We start from the raw sequence: 22,032 nt of genomic DNA on the forward strand, positions 1-22,032 counted from the left end.
TTAAGAAAGTAAAGTATGTAAAAGATTGTTAGTAAAATTCCCAATCATATTGGTATCACCAATAGGTTAAAAGAGATTGTGTCACATTTTGGTTTTTAATTGACAAAAATTGTATATAGTTATGGTATATAAAATGACATTTTGAAATACAGTAGTCCCCTCTTATCCTCGGGGGATACATTCCAAGACCCCCAGTGGATAACTGAAACAATGGACAGTACTGAATCCAACTGCACTCAATCAAAGCATGTTTTTGTTCATGTCTCTCACCCACAAATTTAGTGTCTTTTCCTTCTTCACTAGGAACTCATCGTGCACTGTGATTGTAACTTCTGCAATGTGGAGTACAACAGCAAAACTAGCACAATTTTCTTTTTTTGTCTTCACAATTTCACAGATAGAAAATTCATTCTTTCAAATGTAATATGCAGGGTTCATAAAAAACAAAAAAAAATCATTTTTACAATAGATTTTAGCAATCTTGACCTAAGATTTTTTTTTTTTTCTTAGTCTAGAACTTTCATCTTTTTGTTTAAAGGATGCACTTAATAGTTTCTTGGGCCGGGCGCAGTGGCTCAAGCCTGTAATCCCAGCACTTTGGGAGGCCGAGATGGGCGGATCACGAGGTCAGGAGATCGAGACCATCCTGGCTAACCCGATGAAACCCCGTCTCTACTAAAAAATACAAAAAACTAGCCGGGCGAGGTGGCGGGCGCCTGTAGTCCCAGCTACTCGGGAGGCTGAGGCAGGAGAATGGCATGAACCCGGGAGGTGGAGCTTGCAGTGAGCTAAGATCCGGCCACTGCACTCCAGCCCGGGGGACAGAGCTAGACTCCGTCTCAAAAAAAAAAAAAAAAAAATAGTTTCTTGGCTGGGAGTGGTGGCTCACACCTGTAATCCCAGCACTTTGGGAGGCCGAGGCGAGCAGATCGCTTGAGCCCAGGAGTTCGAGACCAGCCTGGGTAACACAGCAAAACCTCATCTCTACAAAAACCACAAAAATTAGCCAGGCATGGTGATGCACATCTGCAATCCCAGCTACTCTGGAGGCTGAGGTGCAAGGATTCTTTGAGCTCAGGAGAGGTGGAGGTTGCAGTGAGCAATTATGGGGCCACTGAACTCTAGTCTGGGCAACAGAGCAAGAGTCTGTCTCAAAAAAAAAAAAAGAATTTATCCTTGGTATATCCAAATTGCCAGCATCACTATTCTTGCACTTTGAGGCCATTACTAAGTAAAAATAAAGGTTACTTCAACATGAGCACTGCAATGGCCTGAGTCAATCTGATAACCAAGTCTGCTACTAAATGGCATGTAGCATACTCAGTGTGGAGACACTGAGCAAAGAGATGATTCACGACATATGCAGGACGGCAAGGGAGATTTCATCACACTACTCAGAATGGCACACTATTTAAAACTAATGAATTACTTGTTGCTGGAATTTTTCATATCTTCAGCCCATGGCTCATCTTGGGTAAGTAAAACCACAGAAAGCAAAACTGTTGATAAGGGGGAGCGCTACTGTAGTGAAGACTGTGGAATGGCTAAATCAAACTAATTAACATGTCCATTACCTAAAATAATTAAGTTTTTTTGTGGTGAGAACACTTAAAATCTATTCTCAGCAATTTTCAAGTATAGAATATATTTTTACTGGCTGGGCGAGGTCTCACACCTGTAATCCCAGCACCTTGGGAGGCCGAGGTTGGCCGATCACCTGAGGTTGGGAGTTCGAGATCAGTCTGACCAACATGGAGAAACCCCATCTCTACTAAAAATACAAAAAATTAGCCAGGCATGGTGGTGCATGCCTGTAATTTCAGGTACTCGGGAGGCTGAGGCAGGAGAATCGCTTGAACCTGGGAGGCGGAGGTTGCGGTGAGCCGAGATCGTGCCATTGCACTCCAGCCTGGCCAAGAAGAGCGAAACTCTGTCTCAAAAAAAAAAAAAAAAAAATATATATATATAGACTAAGGTCACTATGTTGTACAACAGATTTCTTGTGCTTATTCCTTCTAACAGAAATTTTACACACTCTGACCACCACCCCCCCAATCTCCACCCCGACACAGCTCCTCGTAACCACCATTTTATTCTCTGCTTCTATGAGTTTTACTTTATTATTTTTATTTATTTATTTATTTTTTTGAGAGAGTCTCCCTCTGTAGCCCAGGTTGTAGTGCAGTGGTGTGATCTCAGCTCACTGCAACCTCTGCCTCCTGGGTTCACACCATTCTCCTGCCTCAGCCTCCCGAGTAGCTGGGACTACAGGCGCCTGCCACCACGCCCAGCTAATTTTTTGTACTTTTAGTAGAGATGGGGTTTCACCATGTTAGCCATGATGGTCTCAATTTCCTGACCTCCACGATCCGCCCGCCTCAGCCTCCCAAAGTGCTAGGATTACAGGCATAAGCCACCGTGCCAGGCCTATTACTATTATTTTTTGAGATGGAGTCTCGCTGTTGCCCAGGCTGGAGTGCAGTGGTGCTATCTCAGCTCGCAACTTCCGCCTCCTGGGTTCAAGTAATTCCCCTGTCTCAGTATCCCAAGTAGCTGGGGTCACAGGTGTGTGCCACCACGCCTGGCAAATTTTTGTATTTTTAGTAGAGATGGGTTTCAACACGTTGATCAGGCTGGTCTTGAACTCCTGACTTCATGATCCGCCCGCCTCAGCCTCCGAAAGCGCTGGCATTACAGGTGTGAGCCATTGTGCCAGGCCTATTTTATTATTTTTATTTATTCATTTATTTTTTTCTTATTGAGATGGAGTCTCGCTTTGTCACCCAGGTTGGACTACAGTGGCACAATCTCAGCTCACTGCAACCTCCATCTCCTAGGTTCAAAAGCTTCTCTCACCTCAGCTTCTCGAGTAGCCGGACTACAGGCATGTGCCACTCACGCCCAGATAGTTTTTTTTTTTTTTTGGAGATGAAGTTTCGCTCTTGTTGCCCAGGCTGGAGTGCAATGGCATGATCTAGGCTCACTGCAACCTCCGCCTCCTGGGTTCAAGCAATTCTCCTGCCTCAGCCTCCTGAGTAGCTGGGATTACAGGTGCCTGCCACCACGCCCAGGTAATTTTTGTATTTTTAGTAGTAGTAGTAGAGAGATGGCGTTTCACCACATTGGCCAGGCTGGTCTTGAACTCCTGACCTCATGATCCACCCGCCTCAGCCTCCCAAAGTGATGGAATTACAGGCGTGAACCACCGCACCTGTCCTATTTTATTATTTTTTTTAAAACAGAATCTCATTCTGTCGCCCAGGCTGGAATGCAGTGGCATAATCACGGCTCACTACAGCCTCAACCTCCCCGGGCTCAGGTGAGATCTTTCCACCTCAGCCTCCCAAGTAGCTGGGACTACAGGTGCACACCACCACACCCAGCTAATTTTCATATTTTTTGTAGAGATGGGATTTCACCATGTTGCCCAGGCTGGTCTCAAACTCCTGGGCTCAAGCAATCTGCCTGCCTCCGCCTAGCAAAATGCTGTGTTACAGGCTTGAATCACCTGTGCCCAGCCTGGAATTTTTTTCTTTTTTTTGAGATGGAGTTTCTCTCTCTGTTGCCCAGGCTGGAGTGCAGTGGCACAATCTCAGTTCACTGCAACCTCTGCCTCCCAGGTTCAAGCAATTCTCCTATCTCAGCCTCCCGAGTAGCTGGGACTACAGGCGCGTGCCACCATGCCCAGCTAATTTTGTATTTTTAGTAGAGACCATTTTGGCCAGGATTGTCTCCATCTCTTGACCTCGTGATCCGCCTGCCTCAGCCTCCCAAAGTGCTGAGATTACAGGCGTGAGCCACCGCGCCCGGCCTGAGGGCTCTGCTTTTTAACCTTGCTTAATAAACAATCAACTCACCTAAGCTTTCCCAAAAAACAACCATTTCTCTATGAGTCCTATTCTCAGGTAAACAAGAAATTATACACATCATCAACACTAGTGTGAGAAAGATACTTCACTATTTTTTTAAATATCGTTGGTCCTATATAAAGTGAAGATTTTAAATATCTAATGACCTAGGTGGATACCAGTATCACAAGACTAATAAAAATACTTCGTAATTTGGTGTCTTACAAGGTTCAAAATGCCCTCACAAAGCAATTGCTACTGAAAATAATTGGATAACATTATTTAAAAAAACACAAGGCCGGGCATGGTGGCTCACACCACCACATATATATACCCAACACAGAAGCACCCAGATTCATAAAGCAAGTTCTTAGAGACCTTCAAAGAGACCTAGACTCCCACAAAATAATAGTGAGCGTCTTTAACACCCCACTGACAATATTAGATCATCAAGACAGAAAATTAACAAAGATATTCAGGATTCAAACTTAGCACTGGGTCAAAGGGACCTGATAAGACACCTACAGAACCCTCCATCCAAAAACAGAACCCTCCATCCAAAAACAACAGAATTGGTCAGGCATGATGGCTCACGTCTGTAATCCCAGCACTTTGGGAAGCCGAGGCAGGTGGATCACCTGAAGTCAGGAGTTCAAGACCAACCTGACCAACATGGTGAAACCCTGTCTCTACTAAAAGTCCAAAAATTTGTCAAGATTGGTGGCACATGCCTGTAGTCCCAGCTACTCGGGAGGCTGAGGCAGGTGGAATCTGGGAGGTAGAGGCTGCAGTGAGCTGAGATCGCATCACTGCACTCCAGCCTGGGTGACACAGCAATACTCCGTCTCAAAAAAACAAACAAACAAAAAACAGCATATACATTCTTCTCACAGCTGAACTGAAAGAGACTGAGACACTGAAAACTCATTCAGAAGATCAACAAATCCAGGAGGGATTTGGGTTTTTTGTGTTTTATTTTATTTATTTATTTATTATTATTTTTTGAGATATGGTCTCACTCTGTTGTCCAGGCTGGAGCACAGTGGTGCAATCTTGGCTCATTGCAACCTCCACCTCCCAGGTTGAAGCGATTCTCATGCCTCAGGCTCCCAAGTAGCTAGGATTACAGGTATGGACCACCATGCCGGGCTAATTGTATTCTTAGTAGAGATGGGGTTTCGCTGTGTTGGCCAGGCTGGTCTGAAACTCCTTGCCTCAAGTGACCCACACACCTTGGCCTCCCAAAGTGCTGGGATTACAGGCATGAGCCCTTGCGCCTGGTAGAGTTGGTTCTTTGAAAAAAGTAATACAGTAGACTGCTAGCTAGACTAATAAAGATGAAAAGAGAGAAGATTCAAATAATCACAATCAGAAATGACAAGGGGCTATTATCGCTGACCCCACAGAAATACAAATACCCATCCGATAATATTATGAACACCTCTATGTACATAAACTAGAAAATCTAGAAAAAACTGATAATTTCTAGACACATACACCCTCCCAAGAATGAACCAGGAAGAAACTGAATCCCCGAACAGATCAGTAACAAGCTCTGCAACTGAGTCGATAATAAATAGCCTATCAGCCAAAAAGAGCCCAGGACCAGATGGATTCATAGCTGAGTTCTAACAGACGTACCAAGAAGAACTGGTACCATTCCTGCTGAAACTATTCCAAAAGAATGAAGAGGAGGGACTCCTTCTTAACTCATTCTATGAGGCCAGCATCATCCTGACACTAAAACTTGGCAGAGACACAACAAAAAAAGAAAACTTCAGGTTAATATTCTTGATGAATATCGATGCAAAATTCCTCAACAAAATACTGGCAAATCGGCCGGGCACGGTGGCTCAAGCCTGTAATCCCAGCACTTTGGGAGGCCGAGGCGGGCGGATCACGAGGTCAGGAGATCGAGACCATCCTGGCTAACATGGTGAAACCCCGTCTCTACTAAAAAATACAAAAAAACTAGCCGGGCGAGGTGGCGGGCGCCTGTAGTCCCAGCTACTGGGGAGGCTGAGGCAGGAGAATGGCGTGAACCCGGGAGGCGGAGCTTGCAGTGAGCTGAGATCTGGCCACTGCACTCCAGCCTGGGCCACAGAGCGAGACTCCGTCTCAAAAAAAAAAAAAAAAAAAAATACTGGCAAATCAAATCCAGCAGCACATCAAAAAGCTTACCCACCACAATCAAGTAGGCTTTAGACCTGGGATGCAAGGTTGGTTCAACATACGCAAATTTGTAAATATGATTCATTACATAAACAGAACTAAAGACAAAAACCACATGATTATCTCAACAGATGCAGAAAAGGCTTTCGATAAAATTCAATACCGCTTCATGTTAAAAATTCAAAAAAGTAGGTATTTAAGGGCATCTAAATAGGAAGAGAGGAAGTCAAACTATCTTTGTAAACAACATGACCCTATATCCAGAAAACCCCATGGTCTCAGCACAAAAGCTCCTTAAGCTGATAAACAACTTCAGCAAAATCTCAGGATACAAAATCAATGTGAAAAATCACTAACATTCCTATACATCAACAATGGTCAAGCTGAGCGCCAAATCAGGAACACAATCCCATTCACAACTGCTACACACACACACACACACAAATACCTAGGAACATAGCTAACCTGGGAGGGGAAAGATGTCTACAAGGAGAACTACAAAACACTGCTCAAAGAAATCAGAGATGACACAAACAAACAGAAAAACATCCTATGCCTATGGATAGGAAGAATCAATATTGTTAAAATGACCATACTGCCCAAAGAAATGTATAAATTCCATCCTATTCCTATTAAAGTACTACTGACATTCTTCACAAAACCAGAAAAAAAAATTGTTTTGAAATTCATATGGAACCAAAAAGGAGCCCAAAGAGCCAAGGAAATCCTAAGCAAAAAGAACAAAGCTGGGCCGGGCGCGGTGGCTCAAGCCTGTAATCCCAGCACTTTGGGAGGCCGAGATGGGCGGATCACGAGGTCAGGAGATCGAGACCATCCTGGCTAACACGGTGAAACCCCGTCTCTACTAAAAAAATACAAAAAATTAACCGGGCGAGATGGCGGCGCCTGTAGTCCCAGCTACTCGGGAGGCTGAGGTGAGAGAATGGCGTAAACCCGGGAGGTGGAGCTTGCAGTGAGCTGAGATCCGGCCACTGCACTCCAGCCTGGGCGACAGAGCGAGACTCCGTCTCAAAAAAAAAGAAAAAAAAAAAGAACAAAGCTGGAGGCATCATGTTCTCCAACATCAAACTATACCACAGGGCTATAGTAACCAATACAGCTTGGTACTGGTACAAAAAAAGACACATAAACCAATGGAACAGAATAGAGAACTCAGAAATAAAGGCCACACACCTACAAGTATCTGATCTTTGATAAACCAGACAAAAACAGGCAATGAGGAATTCTCCATTCAATAAATGGTGCAGGAGGCCAGGTGCAGTGGCTCACGCCTGTAATCCCAACACTTTGAGAAGTCAATGTGGGTGGATCGCTTGAGGTCAGGAGTTCGAGACCAGCCTGACCAACATGGTGAAACCCCATCTCTACTAAAAATACAAAAATTAGCCAGACATGGTGGCGGGTGCCTGTAGTCCCAGCTACTCAGTAGGCTGAGTCAGGAGAATTACTTCAATCCAGGAGGCAGAGGTTGCAGTGAGCTGAGATCGTGCCACTGCACTCCAGCCTGGGCGACAGAACGAGACTCTGTCTAAAAATAAATAAATAAATAAATAAATAATAAATAAGCAGTGTTGGGATAACTGGTTAGCCATATGCAGAAGATTGAAAATGGATCCGTTCATTACTCTATACACAAAAATTAACCTAAGACAGATTAAAGACTTAAATGTCAAACCCCAAAACTACATCCTGGAAGATAACCTAGGCAATACCATTCTGGACATAAAAATAGGTAAAAATTTCATGACAGAGACACCAAAAGCAATTATTACAAAAGCAAAAACTGATAAATGGGATCTAATTGAAGAGCTCCTGCACAGCAAAGGAAACTATCAACAGGGTGAACAGACAACCTACAGAATGGGAGAAAATTCTTGCAAACTATGCATCTGACAAAGGTCTAATATCCAGCATCTATAAGGAACTTAAATTTGTAAGAAGAAAACCAAGCAACCCCATTAAAGAGTAGGCAAAGGGCTGGGGGCAGTGGCTCACACCTGTAATCCCACTTTGAGAGGCCGAGGCAGGTGGATCACTTGAGGCCAGGAATTCGAGACCAGCCTGGCCAACATGGTGAAACCTCATCTCTACTAAAAATACAAAAATTAGCCAGGCGTGGTGGTGTGGTCATCCCAGCTACTTGGGAGGCTGAAGCACAAGAATCATTTGAAGCTGGGAAGCAGAGGTTTCAGTGAGCCAAGACTGTGCCACTGCATTCCAACCTGGGCAACAGAGCAAGACTCTGTCTCAAAAAGAAAAAAGTGGGAAAGGACATGAACTAACACTTTTCAAAAGAAGACATACATACAGCCAACAATCATATGAAAGAAGCTCAACATCACTAACCATTAGAGAAATGCAAATCGAAACCACAATGAGATACCATCTTATGCCAGTCGGGATAACTAGTATTAAAAAGTCAAAAAATAGGCCAGGCCAGATGCGGTGGCTCATGCCTGTAATCTGAGCATTTTTGGGGGCTGAGGTGGGTGGATCACGAGGTCCGGAGATCGAGACCATCCTGGCTAACATGGTTTAACTCCGTCTCTACTAAAAACACAAAGAATTAGCTGGGCGTGGTGGCATGCGCCTGTAGTCCCAACTACTCAGGAGGCTGAGGCAGGAGAATCGCTTGAATCTGGGAGGCAGAGGATGCAGTGAGCTGAGATCATGCCACTGCACTCCAGCCTGGGCGATAGAGCGAGACTCCGTCTCAAAAAAAAAAAAAAAAAAAAAAAAGGCCAGGCTCAGTGGCTTACGGCTGTAATCTCAGCACTTTGGGAGGCCAAGGCGGGCAGATCACGAGGCCAGGATTTCAAGACCAGACTGGCCAACATGGGGAAACCCTGTCTCTACAAAAATACAAAAATTAGCTGGGCTTGGTGGTGTGGGCCTGTAATCCCAGCTACTCGAAAGCTGAGAGGAGAACTGCTTGAAACCGGGAGGCGGAGGCGGAGGCTGTAGTGAGCCAAGATCGCACCACTGCGCTCCAGCTTGGGTGACACAGCAAGACTCCATCTCAGGAAAAAAAAAAAAGTCAAAAAATAATAGATGCTGGCGAAGTTGTGGAGAAAAAGCAATGCTTATACATTGTCGGTGGGAGTATAAATTAGTTCAACTATTGTGGAAGACAGTGTAGCAATTCCTCAAAGACTTAAAACAAAAATACCATTCAACCCAGAAATCCCCCCATTACTGGTTATATACCCAAAGGAATATAAATCATTCTATTACAAAGACATATGCACACATATGTTCATGGCAGCACTATTCACAACAGCAAAGACATGGAATCAACCTAAATGTCCATCAAAAGTAGACTAGATAAAGAAAATGTGGTACATATATACCATGCAATACTATGCCGCCATAAAATCCAACAAGATCATGTCCTTTGCAGGAACATGGGTGAAGCTGGAAGCCATTATCTTTAGCAAAATAATGCAGAAACAGAAAAACAAATATCACATGTTCCAAATATCACATGATGAGAACACATGGACACAGAGGGGAACAACACTCACTGGTGCCTATCAGAGAGTGGAGGATGGGAGCAGGGAGAGGATCTGGACAAATAACCAATGGGCACTAGGCTTAATACCTGGGTGCTCAAATAATCTGCACAACAAACCTCCATGATACAAGTTTACCTATACACCAAACCTTGCACATACATCTCTGAACATAAAAGTTAAATTTAAAAAAACACAGAATAACATTTTTATCCCACACATCTAAATTAGTTTGTCCAAAAGTTTTTAAAAAGTTGATAATAGAAACACAAGTTGAGAATACAATATTTATTCCACTTATGGACAAATAATTTTACAATTATGAAATATAAGAAATGACAGGCCAGGGCCAGTCACAGGGCCTCAGACCTTTGTAATCCTAGCACACTGGGAGGCCAAGGTGGATGGATCACTTGAGACCGGGAGTTCAAGACCAGCCTATGCAACATGGTGAAATCCCATCTTTACAAAAATTTTTAAAAATTAGCCCGGCTTGGTGGCCCGCACCTATAGTCCCAGCTACCGGGGAGGCTGAGGTGGAAGGATCACCTACCTGAGCCTGGGGAGGTATAGGTTGCAGTGAGCTGTGGTCGCACCACTGCACTCCAGCCTGGGTGACAGACGGACTCCGTTTCAAAAAAAAGAAAGAAAGAAATTACAGGCTGGCCATGGTGGCTCATGCGTGTAATTCAAGCACTTTGGGAGGCCCAGGCAGGAAGATCGCTTAAGCCCAGGAGTTCAAGACCAGTCTAGGCAATGTGGCGAAATCCCGTCTCTACAAAAACCACAAAAATTAGCCAGGCATGGCGGTGTGCCTGTAGTCCCAGCTACTCAGCAGGCTGAGATGGGAAGATTGCTTGAGCCCTGAGGGGTTGAGGCTGCAGTGAGCCATGACTGTGCCACTGTACTCCAGCTACAGAGCAAGACTGTCTTAAAAAAATAAATACATAAATAAAAAATGAAAATAAACCAACCTAGATCAGTGCCTGGGTAATAGAATAATCAACTGGTAACAACTACTCTTATTTCACCTTCCATGTCCACCACTTTCTTTTTTTTTTTTTTTTTTTTTTTTTGAGACGGAGTCTTGCTCTGTCGCCCGGGCTGGAGTGCAGTGGCCGGATCTCAGCTCACTGCAAGCTCCGCCTCCCGGGTTTACGCCATTCTCCTGCCTCAGCCTCCCGAGTAGCTGGGACTACAGGCCCAGCCACCTCGCCCGGCTAGCTTTTTGTATTTTTTTAGTAGAGACGGGGTTTCACCGTGTTAGCCAGGGTTGTCTCAAACTCCTGACCTCGTGATCCGCCCGTCTCGGCCTCCCAAAGTGCTGGGATTACAGGCTTGAGCCACCGCGCCCGGCCCACCACTTTCAAATATATCTTCTCTCACCCTTTATTTCTTCATATTCCTTTTCAAAGTTGACTGCTTTATGAGCTTTTCATTCTATTTCCTCCTAAGGCTTCTTCATTATCTACATTTTCTCTGTGCAGATCTCTAATATCTGCCTCTCTGCTGGCTGCTTTCCCTTTCACTTCAAACATGTCAAACCTCTCCTATCCTTAAAATCAAAACAAAACAAAACATTCTAAATACTTCCTCTATTTTTTCCCCTTGTGCTCTTGGGTTGTTAAAAAAAAAAGGGGGGGGGGCGTGGAGGGAGAAAGAAAGGACGGAAGGAAGGAAGGACGGAAGGAAGGAAGACAAAAAAATGGTAAAAAAAAAAAAAAAAAAAAAATTTTTTTTTGAGATGAAGTCTCACTCTCTCACCCAGGCTGGAGTGCAGTTGTGCGACGGCAGATCACTGCAAGCCCTACCTCCTCAGGTTCAGGTAGGTGATCCTTCCACCACCTCAGCCTCCTGGGGTAGCTGGGACTATAGGAGCGGGCCACCACGCCAGGCTTTTTTTTTTTTTTTTTTTTTTAGTAGAGACGGGGTTTCACCACGTTGGCCAGGCTGGTCTTGAACTCCTGACCTCAGGTGATCCACCTGCCTCAGCCTCCCAAAGTGCTGGGATTACAGGTGTGAGCCACTGAGCCTGGCTAAATTTTTTTTTTTTGAGACGGAGTCTTCGCTTTGTCGCCCAGGCTGGAGTGCAGAGGTGCGATCTCAGCTCACTGCAAGCTCCGCCTCCCAGGTTCACGCCATTCTCCTGCCTCAGCTTCCCAACCAGCTGACACTACAGGCGCCCGCCACCATGCCTGGCTAGTTTATTTTTTATTTTTTATTTTTTTGAGACGGAGTCTCGCTCTGTCGCCCAGGCTGGAGTGCAGTGGCGCAATCTCGGCTCACTGCAAGCTCCGCCTCCCGGGTTCACGCCATTCTCCTGCCTCAGCCTCCCGTGTAGCTGGGACTACAGGCGCCCGCCACAGCACCCGGCTAATTTTTTGTATTTTTTTTTTTTTTTATTTTTTGAGACGGAGTCTCGCTCTGTCGCCCAGGCTGGAGTGCAGTGGCCGGATCTGCACGGATCTCACCTCACTGCAAGCTCCGCCTCCCGGGTTCCTGCCATTCTCCTGCCTCAGCCTCCCGAGTAGCTGGGATCACAGGCGCCCACCACCGCGCCCGGCTAATTTTTTGTATTTTTTTTAGTAGAGACGGGGTTTCACCGTGTTAGCCAGGATGGTCTCGATCTCCTGACCTCGTGATCCGCCCGTCTCGGCCTCCCAAAGTGCTGGGATTACAGGCTTGAGCCACTGCGCCCGGCCAATTTTTTGTATTTTTAGTAGAGACGGGGTTTCACCGTGTTAGCCAGGATGGTCTCCATCTCCTGACCTCATGATCCGCCCATGTTGGCCTCCCAAAGTGCTGGGATTACAGGCATGAGCCACCGCGCCCGGCCCTAATTTTTTGTATTTTTTAGAAGAGATGGGGTTTCACCGTGGTAGCCAGGATGGTCTCAATCTCCTGACCTCTTGATCCGCCCGCCTCGGCCTCCCAAAGTGCTGGGATTACTAGTGTGAGCCATCGCGTCCGGTCAAAAATTTTTAACAAATAAATAAACACCTTCTCTAAACCCTCTCACCTACCTTCAAGAGAGTAAGCAATCTTTTTTTGTTTTTTGAGATGGGCTTTCACTCTGTCTACCTGGGCTGGAGTGCAGTGGTGCAATGATGGCTCACTGCAGCCTCAACCTTCCAGGCTCAGGCAATCCTCCCATCTCAGCCTCCAGAGTAGCTGGGACTATAGGAGCATGCCACTATGCTGAGCTAACTTTTGTGTATTTTTTGTAGACACAGGGTTCTACCATGTTGGCCAGGCTAGTCTTGAACTCCACCTTGTGGCCTCAAACGATTCTAGGATTACAGGCCAGAGTCACCATGCCCGGCCTACAGATCATTTTAAAAAGCTTTGATGGGCTGGGTGTGGTGGCTCATGCCTGTGATCCTAGCACTTTGGGAGGCCGAGGCAGGTGGATCACTTGAGGTCAGGAGTTCAAAACTAGCCTGGCCAACACGGTGAAACCCCATCTCTACTAAAAATACAAAAAATTATCAGGGCCTAGTGGTGCATGCCTGTAATTCCAACTACTCGGGAGGCTGAGGCAAGAGAATCGCTTGAACCCAGGAGGCAGAGGTTGCAGTGTACTGAGATCACACCACTGCACTCCAGTTTGGGCAACAGAGCGAGAATCCCGTCTAAAAAAAAAAGGCTGGGCACGATGGCTCACGTCTGTAATCCTAGCACTATGGGAGGCCAAGGTGGGTGGATAGTACCTGAGGTCAGGAGTTTGGGACCTCAGGATCAGCCTGGCCAACATGGCGAAACCCTGTCTCTACTAAAAACACAAAAATTAGCCGGGCGTGGTGGTGGGCACCTGTAATCCCAGCTACTCGGGAGGCTGAGGCTGGAGAATCGCTTGAAACTGGGAGGCAGAGGTTGCAATAAGCTGAGATCACAGGGTCACTCCAGCCTGAATGACAAGAGTGAAACTCCATTTCAAAAAAAGAGTTTAGGCCGGGCGTGGTGGCTCAAGCCTGTAATCCCAGCACTTTGGGAGGCCGAGACGGGCGGATCATGAGGTCAGGAGTTCGAGACCATCCTGGCTAACACGGTGAAACCCCGTCTCTACTAAAAGTACAAAAAAATCTAGCCGGGCGTAGTGGCGGGCGCCTGTAGTCCCAGCTACTCGGGAGGCTGAGGCAGGAGAATGGCGTGAACCCGGGAGGCGGAGCTTGCAGTGAGCTGAGATCCGGCCACTGCACTCCAGCCTGGGCGACAGAGCAAGACTCCGTCTCAAAAAAAAAAAAAAAAAAAAAAAAAAAAAGAGTTTAAAGGTCTACATAGGCCCAGCGCAGTGGCTCACACCTGTAATCCCAGCACTTTGGGAGGCCAAGGTGGGCAATCGCTCCAGCTCAGGAGTTCAAGACTGGTCTGGGCAACATAATGAGACCTTGTCTCTACTAAAAGAAAAAAAAAAAAAGAAAAAATTAACTAGGCATGGTGGTGCACGCCTGTAGTCCCAGCTACTCAGGGGGCTAAGGTGGGAGGAGTGCTTGAGCCTGGGAGAGATCAAGGCTGCAGGAAGCCCTGATCATGCCATTGGACTCCAGCCTGGGTGACAGAGTGAGACTTGGTCTCAAAAAAAAAAATTGAGACAGAGTCTCACTCTGTCACCCAGGCTGGAGTCCAGTGGCACAATCTTGGCTCACTGCAACCTCCACCTCCTGGGTTCAAGTGATTCTTGTGCCTCAGCCTCCCGAGTAGTTGGGATCACAGGAGTGAAAAAAAAAAAAAAGAAAAAGAAAAAGAAAGAAAAAGAAGGAAAGGAAAGGAAAAAGGAAAAAGGAAAAGGAAAAGGAAAGGAAAAGAAAAAGGTCTACATAATTTGGTTATGGTAGCCCCTGTGAAGAAATGACTGTGAAAGTTTTACAACGGGACTTTAGAGCTCCCTCAGAATAAAGAATCCATCCATTCCCTTCTCTCTTTCCTATTTTATTTATTTACTTATTTTTTGAAACAGGGTCTCCAGCTCTGTCACCCAGACTGTAGTGTGGTGGCACAATCATAGCTCACTGCAGCCTCAAACTGTGGGGCTCAAGTGATCCTCCTATCTCAGCCTCCTGAGTAACTGGGACTACAGATGTCCACTACCATGCCTGGCTGATTTAAAAAAAATTTTTTTTTGTAGAGACAAAGTCTTGCTATGTTGCCCAGGCTGGTCTCAAACTCCTGGCATAAACATAAAGTGATCCTCCTGCCTTAGCCTCCCGAAGCACTGGAATTACACGCATGAGCCACCAGGCCTAGCCTCTCTCTTTCTTTATAAATAATCTTCTTCCAATGCTCCTTGTTTTCTTTTCTTTTCTTTTTTTTGGGGGGGAGCGGGTAGGGGTGGTAGGGGAATGGAATCTTGCTCTGTCACCCAGGCTGGAGTGCCGTGGCACAATCTCTGCTCACTGAAACCTCTGCCTCCTGGGATCAAGCAAGTCTCATGCCTCAGCCTCCCAAGTAACTGGGACTACAAGCATGGGCCACCACCCTCAGCTAATTGTTTGTATTTTTAGTAGAGATGGGGTTTCACCATGTTGGCCAGGCTTGTCTAGAACTCCTGGCCTCAAGTGATCTGCTTGCTTTGGTCTCCCAAAGTGCTGGGATTACAGGCATGAGCCTCTAATCACGCCCATGATGGGCCTCTTCTTCTAACAGTAGTAAAAATGTTGCTACTACTTCTAACAGTAGTAAAAATAACTTGCTACAGGAATTTGAAGCATATAATGTATCCAAATACTTATTCTACTCCCTCTTGGAAACAATCCATAAGATAGGAAGAGCAGGAATCAATTACATCCATGTTAAAGACAAGAAAACTAAAGCTCAAAGAGGCTGAGTTGCTCAAGGTTGCAATTATATGAAGGGATTTTATTTATTTAGTGCTTATTTACTGTGCCTAGAATATAACAGGCTTTCTGTATTTGTTGACTGAATGAACAGATGGTTTTGGAAATGAAATAAACTAACAGCAAAAGCACAAGGAAAAAAAGTTATTTCCCATTATAATGCACTAATAAAAGATTTCAAACAGGCTTCTACCAGTTAGAAAGGCTAGACTACATAATTGTATTGACTCAATTCCATTGGCATGTTATGCATTTTACCTAATAAGTAAGGGAGGTGAAGTAGGTTTCTGTTTCTGATGTCACATTCATGGCATGTACTAACATAAATCCAAGACTTAACTGCAGGTTTGAAACTGATTAAAAGTTTTTATTAAAAGCAGAAACTAGAGAAAGCATTCTCTTGAGTCCCAATGGTCTGACTAAAAAAGTACAGTATCTTAATTTCAGTTCTATCTTCAATGTTAGTTTCAGCAGCCAAAGCTATTGTATTTATGTTCTCCAACACAGTTAATAAACCTTATAGCAAAGATTAGGAGAAACCAAAACTGAGTAACTCATCACTTTTTGAGCGTTGCATAGAACTGCCATTCTGCCTAGGCACAAGGTAATCACAGCATATCAGAAGACAAAGTAATGGCACCGATGTTCAGTATAATTTATGAGAAAGACTCAATGTTTATGGTTCCAGAAATTCCAGCTCCTTGTAAATCGATTGCCTTAACTGGAAAATATTTTCCATTTTCTCCAATATTTAGATTTTAGCAAATTAAAGCTGTTGGTGCTGGTAAGATTAGTAACTGTAATAAGTGTGAGGTAACTGAAGGAGAACTAGACTTGAAGTATGGTTTACTCTGATATTTCCTACCTGGGTTAACTATAACCGTGAGCAAGTCACTTAAACATTTTAAAGGCTACACTTTATCAGTTGTAAAATGAGAGTAACAACCATTTCATAGAACTGTAGTGAGGAGTAAATGACACAATGTGTATTAACTTGTTTAAAAAATGATACTGGGAGGCCGGGCATGGTGACTAACCCTGTAATCCCAGCACTTTGGGAGGCTGAGGTGAGAGGATCACCTGAGTCAAGGAATTTGAGACCAGGCTGGGCGACATGGCGAGACCTGTCTCTATAAAAATTATAAAGTAAAATTATGGGCCAGGCACGATGGCTGATGCCTGTAATCCCAGAACTTTGGGAGGCCGAGGTGGGAGGATCATCTGAGGTCAGGAGTTCAAGACCAGCGTGGCCAACATGGTGAAACCCGTCTTGGCCGGGCGTGGTGGCTCACACCTGTAATCCCAGCACTTTGGGAGGCCGAGACAGGTGGATCACGAGATCAGGAGATCAAGATCATCCTGGCGAACACGGTGAAACCCCATCTCTACTAAGATACAAAAAAAAATTAGCCGGGCGTGGTGGCGGGTGCCTATAGTCCCAGCTACTCAGGAGGCTGAGGCAGGAGAATTGTGTGAACCCGGGAGGCGGAGCTTGCAGTGAGCTGAGATCGCGCCACTGCACTCCAGCCTGGGCGACAGAGCGAGACTCCATCTCAAAAAAAAAAAAAAACAGAAACAAAAAATAAAAAAAAAGAAACTCCGTCTCTACTAAAAATACAAAATTAGCCAGGCGTGTTGGCACGTTCCTGTAATCCCAGCTACTCAGGAGGCTGAGGCAGGAGAATCACTTAAACCCAGGAGGCAGAGGTTGCAGTGAGCCACCATCGTGCCATTAAACTCCAGCCTGGGCAAAAAGAGTGAAACTCCATCTCAAAAAAAAAAAAGAAAGAAAACTTATGTTTAAAACAAACAAAATAAATAAATATATAGCCAGACACAGTGGCTCACGCCTATAGTCCCAGCACTCTCGGAGGCTAAGGCAGGAGGACTGCTTGAGTCCAGGAGTTCAAGACCAGCCTGGGCAACATAGGGAAACCTTGTGTTCACAAAAAAATTAAAAAATTAGCCAAGTGTGGTAGTGAGCACCTGTAGTCCCAGCTACTCAGAAGGCTGAAGTGAGAGGATCACTTGAACCCGGGAGGTTGAGGCTACAGTGAGCCACGATCATAGCATTGTACTCCAACTTGGGGGACAGAAGAAGACCTTGTCTCAAAAAATAATCATAATCATAAAAATAAATAACATTGAGAAAATTGTCATGTTTGTACAATTAAGTAGCAGTCAATAGCAACTGCTGTTTCTTTTGTTTGTTTTTGTTTGTTTTTTGTTTTTTGAGACTGAGTTTCGCTCTGTCACCCAGACTGGAGTGCAGTGGCACAATCTCGGCTCACTGCAACCTCCGCCTCCCAGGTTCAAGTGATTCTCCTGCCTCAGCCTCCCAAGTAGCTGGGATTACAGATGCCCACCACCACACCTGGCTAATTTTTGTATTTTTAGTAGAGACAGGGTTTCACCATGTTGGCCAGGCTGATCTCGAACTCCTGACCTCAGGTGATCCGTCCGCCTCGGCCTCCCAAAGTGCTGGGATTACAGGTGTGGGCCACAGCGCCCAGCCAGTTTATTATTAAAACTAGAGCAATTCTGTGGTTGCTTCTTCAAACCATAGCCAGGAAAACACAAAAGACCTTCACTCGCTGCTGGATTAAAAACTGAAGAACTGCATTATCCCTATACGGTATTACTAATACAATCTAGGATTCTCAAGAGTAAGTCATTTCCATTATGAGATCTCAAACAAAGTAATACAGTGTGAAGGGCTTTATTTGCCTACTTGGCTAGGGCAGGAATTAACCTATCTGACTTCGTTAACCTTCCCTGATTTATGTAAAGGAGTCCTCCTGGCTATCCTCGTCCCAGAGACTTGAAACACGAATTAATCTATTTATCAAAAGGGTTATTTGCAGTGACCTTCTTTAGAATTTTTTATTGGCCGGCCATGGTGACTCACACCTGTAATCCCAGCACTTTGGGAGGTGGAGGCAGGCGAATCACTTGAGGTCAGGAGTTTGAGACCAGCCTGGCCAACACGGTAGAACACCATCTCTACTAAAAAAAAAAAAAAAAAAAAAAAAAAATTAGCCAGGCGTGGTGGCACATGCCTGTAATCTCAGCTTCTCGGGAGGCTGAGGCAGGAGAATCACTTGAAACCAGGAGGCAGAGGTTGCAGTGAGCCAAGATGATGACACTACACAGCCTGAGCAACAGAGCAAGACTCTACCTCAAAAAACAAAAATATAACTTTTTATCTTAAGGTTTAATACCAGCACTTTAAGAGGGAGGATCACTTGAGCCCAGGAGTCCAAGACCAGCCTGGGCAACAGAGTGGGACCCCAATCACTAAAAAATTTTAAAAAAATTTTTTAATTAGCTGGGCTGGTGGCCTGTGTCTGTTGTCCCAGCTACTCTGGAGGCTGAGGCTTGAGCCCAGGAGGAGGTCCAGGCTGCAGTGAACAGTGCTCACCTCACTGCATTCCAGCCTGGGAAACCCAGCGAGACCCTATTTCAAAAAATAAATACATAAAAATTGGCCAGGCATGGTGGCTCATGCTTGTAATCCCAGCACTTTGGGAGACCGAGGCAGGTGAATCACCTGAAGTTAGGAGTTCAAGGCCAGCCTGGCCAACAGGGTGAAACCTTGTCTCTACTAAAAATACAAAAATTAGCTGGGCATGCTGGCACACACCTGTAATCCCAGCTACTCAGGAGGCTGAAGCAGGAGAATCACTTCAACCTGGGAAGTGAAGGTTGCAGTGAGCCAAGATCACACCATTGCACTCCAGCCTGGGTAACAGAGTGACACTCTGTCTCAAAATAAATAAATACATATAAATAAGTTAAATAGTCGAGCATAGTGGCTCACACCTCTATTCCCAGGCATCTGGGAGCCTCGGGTGGGAGGATGGCTTAAGCCAAGAAGTTCGAGGCTGCAGTGAACTAGGAGCTCTCCACTGTACTCAAGCTTCAGCAACCAACCAAGACTCTTGTCTCTTAAATGAAACCAAAACAAATTTTTACCTTAAGCTGATTCTAGCAATGCAGTCTTCCAACAGGGGGACATACACAGTTACCACTATCTAGCCAAATTTGATCAAATCCACAATCCACGAAATTCCGCGGTTTCTGGTAAGAATCTACCACACCCCATCCCCTAAACTGGCTTCATTCCTTTTCGTTTTGTTTTGTTTTAGACGGGGTCTTGCTGTGTTGCCCAGGCTGGTCGCGAACTTCTGGCCTCAAGCAATTCTCCTGCCTCAGCCTCCAGAATAGTTGGCATTACAGGTGCGTGCCACCACGCTCGAAATTCATTCCTTTAATTTAGCGAAAAAGTGACTTCTAGAAGCCACTGGGTTTCTGGTTCCTCTATAAAGCAAATCCTTCCACTGAAGGACTTTTTCCTTCCACTTTTTGTTTTAAAAAAAAGAAAAGAAAAGGAAGAGGTTGGAGGGAGCCCTCGCTGAGTGTCTCAATGAAGCACTGGAGGTTTTCTTTTTTTTTTTTGCAAGCAATCAGTGATGCCCTGTAAGTCACTCTCCTCCGAGATTTGGGAGGTGCGTGAACTGCTATTCTACCATTCACCACTGCTTCTTTGGTCCAGCGATCACAGATGTGAGGTGCACAGACATCGCAGCAAATTCGATGCCTTCCCGGTTTCCCGGAGCCGGGGTGTAAAGGGTGGGAGAGAGGGGGTCACATCTTTTCCTTAAACTCATCTCTCCACCAAGAAAAACGCTGGAGTTTCGTGCCCTGAAGCCGCCCAGGCTGATGTTTAAAAGTTAAATAATAACCTCCAGGTTTCTACAGAAACTCCGCCTGGCTCCGAAGCCCCCGCTCTGCCCAGGCGGGGTGCGGAGGTCTGAGGCAGGACGGTTTTGAAAAATGTACTTTGACCCGATCTGGTTACTGTAACCGGATCCCCAGGGAGCAGTCCCCGTCGGGGACCGGCGGAACAGGCTCCCCCGTGGCGGAGACTCCATGCACCGGCACAAAGGGGGCGCAACGCAGCCCAGACAAAAGGGCCCAGCCAAGTCTCGGGGGGCGGAGAGGGCGAGCCTGCGCGGGCCCTGCCGCAGGCGGAGACGCCCGGGCTGGACCGTTGTGGGAGGGCCGAGGAGAGAGGCAGCGGCCCCGCCCCGCCCTGGCCCGAAGCGACGGCGACCCGGGCCGTTACCTTCTGCCCGGACCAGGACCCTCTCGCAGAGCCAAGAACGGGGCCGCAGCCTGAGAGGAGCCCGCAGCCTGATACTAAGCGGGGTCCTGCTCACTTTCCCTTGCTCGCTGAACTCACCCAGGTCTCCGCCGCCGCCTCCTCAGCCTCCACAGCAGCCTCTCCCGGAAATCCTACCTGGCCCGTTGGCCGCCAGGCAGCAGCCGGAGCCCTCGGCCCCCGGGGAGGGGGGAAAAAGGGAGCGGGCTGGACAGCGAGGGGTAGGACGTGCCGCCGCGGAGGCTCACGGGACTTGTGGTCCCCAGCAGGGGCCGGTTGCGCGGCGAGCTGAACAAAATGGCGGGAAGCGTGCGTCCTTTCTCTCTGGGCGGTCGTCTTCCTTACAGCCTCTCTGGGCATGCGCTGCCCGCTGTGCGCACCTTGTGTGTAAAAGAACTTGGGCACCTTTCCTGCTACTGTAGGAGACAAAGGTCTTTGGACTTGGGAGGACAGGGTTCAATACTGGGCTCCAGGCAGTACCCAAAAAGGGGACTGACACAAGAGTGTTGTTTGAGAAAACTGTCCCTGACTGGCCAAATTTCAATCATAACCTCTCCAAAGGAAAAACTATTTATTGAGGACCAATTTGAAGTGCAAAAAACGTACAAGCAAGTTATCTACCCTCAGTGTTGTAAGAAATCCAGGAATCATTCTGGACACTTCCCTCAAGCCATTAAGTCCAGTCATTCTACATCCCCAGTATTTTAATTCATTTCGATATCCTTCACTACTATCACCTAGTGAAAACCACCAAGTCTCAGTAGTTTCAGGCCGCTAGGCTATCACCCTCCGAAATCCTTCCTTGCTGCTGCCAGAGGACCCTTCTAAATGCAAACCCATTGTATCACACAACCTGAATTAGACCTACATGTAAAACTTGAAGCTACGGCACGTCTAGAGGACATTCCAGGAGAAAAATTGATGTGACTTTTCAAATGCACAATCCATAAAATTAAAAAAATTGGCCAGGTGCAGTGGCGTGTGCCTGTAATCCCAGCTATTCAGGAGGCTGAGGCAGGAGAATCTCTTGAACCCAGGAGGCGGAGGTTGCAGTGAGCCGAGATCGCGCCATTGCACTCCAGCCTGGGCGACAGATCAAGACTCTGTCTCAAAACAAACAAACAAAAAATTATCCGGGGCCTAGTGGCATGCGCCTGTAGTCCCAGCTACTTGAGAGGCTTAGGTGAGAGGATCACTTGAGCCTGGGAGGTCAAGATCCCACCAGTGCACTCCAGCCTGGGCAACAGAGCGAGACCCTGTCTCAATAGAAAAAGAAAAAAGAAGAAAAAAAGAATTGGCTGGGTGCAGTGACTCACACCTATACATCCCAGCACTTTGGGAGGCCGTGGGGAGAGGATTCCTTGAGCCCAGGAGTTTGAGACCAGTCTGTCAGCCTGGGCAACAGAGTGAGACCCCATCTCTACAAAAACAATTTTAAAACTTAGCTGGGCGTGGTTTAACGTGCCTGTAGTCCCAGGTAC

General features: G+C 46.2%; 1 protein-coding gene across 4 annotated transcripts in view; it reads right to left on the reverse strand.

Moving 5' to 3' along the window:
- Positions 1 to 20,876, reverse strand: part of PHACTR4 (phosphatase and actin regulator 4) — a 146,923-nt gene extending 126,047 nt beyond the window's left edge. For 2 of the 4 annotated variants that reach the window (XM_033227497.1, XM_033227503.1), the window contains exon 1: positions 20,633 to 20,876. The gene's annotated coding sequence lies outside the window, so the exon portion shown is untranslated. The remainder of the gene's footprint in view (positions 1 to 20,632) is intronic. The other 2 variants (XM_033227494.1, XM_033227500.1) reach the window with 1 other exon arrangement.
- Between the last annotated feature and the right edge of the window lie 1,156 nt (positions 20,877 to 22,032).

The sequence above is a fragment of the Trachypithecus francoisi genome, unplaced genomic scaffold (genome assembly GCF_009764315.1).
Source record: "Trachypithecus francoisi isolate TF-2019V2 unplaced genomic scaffold, Tfra_2.0 Lachesis_group12, whole genome shotgun sequence".
NCBI lineage: Eukaryota > Metazoa > Chordata > Mammalia > Primates > Cercopithecidae > Trachypithecus > Trachypithecus francoisi.